Consider the following 6,233-nt stretch of genomic DNA (forward strand, 5'->3'; position numbering starts at 1 on the left):
ATACACTACCAAATGTAAAAATAGATAGCTAGTGGGAAGCAGCCGCATAGCACAGGGAGATCAGCTCGGTGCTTTGTGACCACCTAGAGGGGTGGGATAGGGAGGGTGGGAGGGAGACACAAGAGCAGGGGGATATGGGGATGTATGTATACGTATAGCTGACTCACTTTGTTATACAGCAGCAACTAACACACCATTGTAAAGCAATTATACTCCAATAAAGATGTTAAAAAAAAAACAACTCCTCTAGCCCTAAACCAGAAATATATATTTCTAAGCATTGCTCCGAATGATATAAAACTAACTATAACTCTCTATAGCCTCAAGTGAAGTGAACATTTGCTGGTGAGCTCAATAATTAGATCATTCTAGACAGTCAATCTGGGCAAATCATGTCCCAAAGCTAATGTTTTGCCCGTAATTATCTTATGTCTGTCTACAACCATCAAATTAACCGAATAATTGCCGACTCTCCAACATGATGTGCAGACAAGCTGCAAAGCATCCACTGAGGCTTCTCCTTTTGCTCCTTTCTTCCATATGTCACCATTTACCCTTCTGTCCTTTTCCCTTCCAAAGCCATCTGGGCCTATGATTTACAGAAGGATTTATTTGCAATGTTCCAAACCTGGCTTTTGTTGTAAGTGGTATTCACTTCTAATGATTTCAAGCATTCCACCAGAAATGCTTACCTGTGAGAGAGTACAGAGAACAAAGAGGGCAAGGTGCACAGACCTAGTGCTTCACAGTTTTCAAAGTGCTGTTTCGGGGCTTCCCTGGTGGCGCAGTGGTTGAGAGTCCACCTGCCGATGCGGGGGACACGGGTTCGTGCCCCGGTCCGGGAAGATCCCACATGCCGCGGAACGGCTCGGCCCGTGAGCCATGGTCGCTGAGCCTGCACGTCCGGAGCCTGTGCTCCGCAACGGGAGAGGCCGCAACAGTGAGAGGCCCGCACACCGCAAAAAAAAAAAAAAAAAAAACCAAAGTGCTGTTTCATAGCCTTGTTAGTCTCACCTCATAGCCCTGAGGTGGCAGTTATTTTACATGCATACTAACTATGTCTTCTAAAGACTTCCCCAAGGTCAAAGGTCTAATAAATTCAAAGATATCCTGGAACTCAGGTCTCCTGATCCTGAATGCTCTGAGACTGGGCTGGAATGTATTTCCAGGAGTCAAATGCCAAAGAAGGTGTAATTCTGATTCTCTTAATATGAGGGTAGAATACAGCAGGACTCCTGCAGGAGGATGGGAATGGATGTGTGTGCCTGAGGTTGGCATCCATATCTGTGAGGTTAATGTCTCTAAACTAGGGCTTCCTAACCATGGCATTGACATCCTTACCCTTACCTTCACAAAGCCAGTGAGAATGAGAAAATGAAGGTTTCTATCCCTCCAGGTATGACTAAAAAGGATGACTACTGCAGTACTTCTCAGAGCCCTGAGGGAATATTTACTCTAGGTTAGTAATTCCAACTTTTTTGGACATGAGCTTTGTTTTATTTCAGAAGGCCCAGACCCCCCACACAATTTGAGTTATGATTGAGAACAGAATTGAGAACAGAAGGATAGTTCCTTCAAAATCCCTGGAGACAGGGAGTCCAGTAAGTTAAGGAGGAAGTTTAGCCTGAGTAAGACTAAGGTGTCTTTGGACACCATCTCAGCTGGGTTTCACAGATTGGGGGATTGTTCCAGAGCTGTAAGTTCAAAACCTCAAAAGTCAGTTTAACCATAGGTAATTAGACCCAAGGGAAACTATTCATTTTATCCAAACTCTGTCAACACTGATTTTTAATTAAGAGCTACTTTATTGAATTAAACTGAGTAAAACCTATCCTAGGATTCAACACTTGCATGTTCCAACCAGGACACCCTCCTCTATATAGAGGTGCTTTAGTGAAAGTGGCATTATTGAAAAAAGGTACACATTTGAGATTGTTATGACAAGTGTTATATGTGAAATTAAGGGGGGAGTGGCTTTAATGCATGGAGCAAACAGAAAGGAAGTGGTTCTAAAATATAAAATTAATTGACGGTAGAGAAATTTCTCAGTGTGCATGGAACAAGGTCCAGGAGAGAACTATGCTTTTATCTGAAGCACAAGTATGGGATACTTTAGGAAGACCAGCCACATAAAGCATCTCTTAAAGATGCAGAAACACGGAAGCCAGGGCTTCCCTGGTGGCGCAGTGGTTGAGAATCTGCCTGCCAATGCAGGGGACACGGGTTCGAGCCCTGGTCTGGGAAGATCCCACATGCCGCGGAGCAACTAGGCCCGTGAGCCACAACTACTGAGCCTGCGCGTCTGGAGCCTGTGCTCCGCAACAAGAGAGGCCACGATAGTGAGAGGCCCGCGCACCACAATGAAGAGTGGCCCCCACTTGCCGCAACTAGAGAAAGCCCTCGCACAGAAACGAAGACCCAACACAGCCAAAAATAAAGAAAGAAAGAAAGAAATACGGAAGCCAGTCAAGAGACACTGCACGTGATCACAGAGCTAAGAGGAGAGAGCTGTAACTACTATGTATCCAGTACTCCTCTGTATCATTTAGAATCCATTTCATGGTACGAAACAGAAAATAAACTCAAACTGGTTAAAAACAGTAAAATTGATTTATTGGCTCCTCTAACTGGAAGTCAGGGTTGGATCAGATTCAGTGATTTAACTACCTCATCAAGGATCCAAGGCTCTGTCTTTTCTGCTCTGATACTGTGGAAGAGCTCAGCTGGGGCTTTAGCCAGAACCCAAACCAAACATGGGGCCTCTCCATGTGCCTTGGACTTTACACATGGTGGCTGGGTTCCAAGAGGGAGCATCCCAAGATTTTTTTTTATTGAAGTATACTTGATTTACAATGTTGTGTTAGTTTCTGGTGTACAGCATAGTGATTCAGTTACACATATCTTATTTTTCATATTCCTTTCCATTATGGTTTGTTACAAGATATTGAATACAGTTCACTGTACTATACACTAGGACCTTGTTGTTTATCTTATATATACGATATATATCTTTGTATCTGCTAGTCCCAAACTACTAATTTATCCCTCCCCCACTTTCTCCTTTGGTAACCATGTTTGTTTTCTGTGTCTGTGAGTCTGTTTCTGTTTTGTAAATAAGTTCATTTGTATCATATTTTAGATTCCACAAATAAGCTATGTCATATGGTATTTGTCTTTGACTCATTTCACTTAGTATGATAATCTCTAGATCCATCCATATTGCTGCAAATGGCATTATTTCATTCTTTTTTATATATGAGTAGTATTCCATTGTATGTATGTATATATATATATATATATATATATATATATATATATACACACATACCACAAGTTTTTTTTTAACATCTTTATTGGAGTATAACTGGTTACAATGGTGTGTTAGTTTCTTCTGTATAACAAAGTGAATCAGCTATACATATACATAAATCCCCATATGTCCTCCCTCTTTCGTCTCCCTCCCACCCTCCCTATCCCACCCCTCTAGGTGGACACAAAGCACCGAACTGATCTCCCTGTGCTACGCGGCTGCTTCCCACTAGCTATCTATTTTACATTTGGTAGTGTATATATGTCCATGCCACTCTCTCACTTCATCCCAGCTTACCCTTCCCCCTCCCCGTGTCCTCAAGTCCATTCTCTATGTCTGCATCTTTATTCCTGTCCTGCACCTAGGTTCTTCAGAACCAACCCTTTTTTTTTTTAGATTCCACATACATGTGTTAGCATATGTTGTTTTTCTCTTTCTGCCTTACTTCACTCTGTATGACAGACTCTAGGTCCATCCACCTCACTACAAATAACTCAATTTCGTTTCTTTTTATGGCTGAGTAATATTCCATTGTATATATGTGTCACATCTTCTTTATCCATTCACTGTCGATGGACACTTAGGTTGCTTCCATGTCCTGGCTATTGTAAATAGTGTTACAATGAACATTGTGGTGCATGACTCTTTTTGAATTATGGTTTTCTCAGGTTATATGCCCAGTAGTGGGATTGCTGGGTTGTATGGTAGTTCTATTTTTACTTTTTTGAGGAACATCCATACCGTTCTCCATACTGGCTGTATCAATTTACATTCCCACCAACAGTGCAAGAGGGTTCCTTATTCTCCACATGCTCTCTAGCACTTATTGTTTGTAGATTTTTTGATGATGGCCATTCTGATGGGTGTGAGGTGATACCTCATTGCAATTTTGATTTGCATTTCTCTAATGATTACTGATGTTGAGCATCCTTTCATGTGTTTGCTGGTAATCTGTATATCTTTTTTGGAGAAATGTCTATTTAGGTCTTCTGCCCATTTTTGGATTGGGTTGTTTGTTTTTTTCATATTGAGCTGCTTGTATATTTTGGAGATTAATCCTTTGTCAGTTGCTTCATTTGCAAATATTTTCTCCCATTCTGAGGGTTGTCTTTTCATCTTGCTTATGTTTTTCCTTTGCTGTGCAAAAGCTATTAAGTTTCATTAAGTCCCATTTGTTTATTTTTGTTTTTATTTCCATTTCTCTAGGAGGTGGGTCAAAAAGGATCTTGCAGTGATTTATATCATGGAGTGTTCTGCCTATGTTTTCCTCTAAGAGTTTTATAGTGTCTGGCCTTACATTTAGGCCTTTAATCCATTTTGAGTTTATTTTTGTGTATGGTGTAAGGGAGTGTTCTAATTTCATCCTTTTACATGTAACTGTCCAGTTTTCCCACCACCACTTATTGAAGAGGCTGTCTTTTCTCCATTGTATATTCTTGCCTCCTTTATCAAAGATAAGGTGACCATATGTGCATGGGTTTATCTCTGGGCTTTCTAGCCTGTTCCGTTGATCTATATTTCTGTTTTTGTGCCAGTACCATACTGTCTTGATTACTGTAGTTTTGTAGTATAGTCTGAAGTCAGGGAGCCTGATTCCTTCAGCTCCATTTTTCTTTCTCAAGATTACTTTGGCTGTTCAGGGTCTTTCGTGTTTCCACATAAATTGTGAAATTTTTTGTTCTAGTTCTGTGAAAAATGCCATTGGTAGTTTCATAGGGATTGCATTGAATCTGTAGATTGCTTTGGGTAGTATAGTCATTTTCACAATGTTGATTCTTCCAATCCAAGAACATGGTATATCTCTCCATCTATTTGTATCATCTTTAATTTCTTTCATCAGTGTCTTGTAGTTTTTTGCATACAGGTCTTTTGTCTCCTTAGGAGGTATATTCCTAGGTATTTTATTCTTTTTGTTGCAATGGTAAATGGGAGTGTTTCCTTAATTTCTCTTTCAGATTTTTCATCATTAGTGTATAGGAATGCAAGAGATTTCTCCGCATTAATTTTGTATCCTGCTACTTTGCCATATTCATTGATTAGCTCTACTAGTTTTCTGGTAGCATCTTTAGGATTCTCTATGTATAGTATCATGTCATCTGCAAACAGTGACAGCTTTACTTCTTCTTTTCCAATTTGGATTCCTTTAATTTCTTTTTCTTCTCCAATTGCTGTGGATAAAACTTCCAAAACTATGTTGAATAATAGTGGTGAGAGTGGGCAACCTTGTCTTGTTCCTGATCTTAGTGGAAATGGTTTCAGTTTTTCACCATTGAGGACGATGTTGGCTGTGGGTTTGTCATATATGGCCTTTATTATGTTGAGGTAAGTTCCCTCTATGCCTACTTTCTGGAGGGTTTTTATCATAAATGGGTGTTGAATTTTGTCAAAAGCTTTTTGTGCATCTATTGAAATGATCATATGGTTTTTCTCCTTCAATTTGCTAATATGGTTTATCACATTGACTGGTTTGTGTATACTGAAGAATCCTTGCATTCCTGGAATAAACCCCACTTGATCATGGTGTATGATCCTTTTAATGTGCTGTTGGATTCTGTTTGCTAGTACTTTGTTGAGGATTTTTGCATCTATGTTCGTCAGTGATATTGGCCTGTAGTTTTCTTTTTTTTGTGGCATCTTTGTCTGGTTTTGGTATCAGGGTGATGGTGGCCTCCTAGAATGAGTTTGGGAGTGTTCCTCCCTCTGCTATATTTTGGAAGAGTTTGAGAAGGCTAGGTGTTAGCTCTTCTCTAAATGTTTGATAGAATTCGCCTGTGAAGCCATCTGGTCCTGGGCTTTTGTTTGTTGGAAGATTTTTAATCACTGTCTCAATTACAGTGCTTGTGATTGGTCTGTTTATATTTTCTATTTCTTACTGGTTCAGTCTTGGAAGGTTGTGCTTTTCTAAGAATTTGTCCATTTCTTC

The sequence above is a fragment of the Mesoplodon bidens genome (assembly GCF_964165515.1).
Source record: "Mesoplodon bidens genome assembly, chromosome: 8".
Lineage (NCBI taxonomy): Eukaryota > Metazoa > Chordata > Mammalia > Artiodactyla > Ziphiidae > Mesoplodon > Mesoplodon bidens.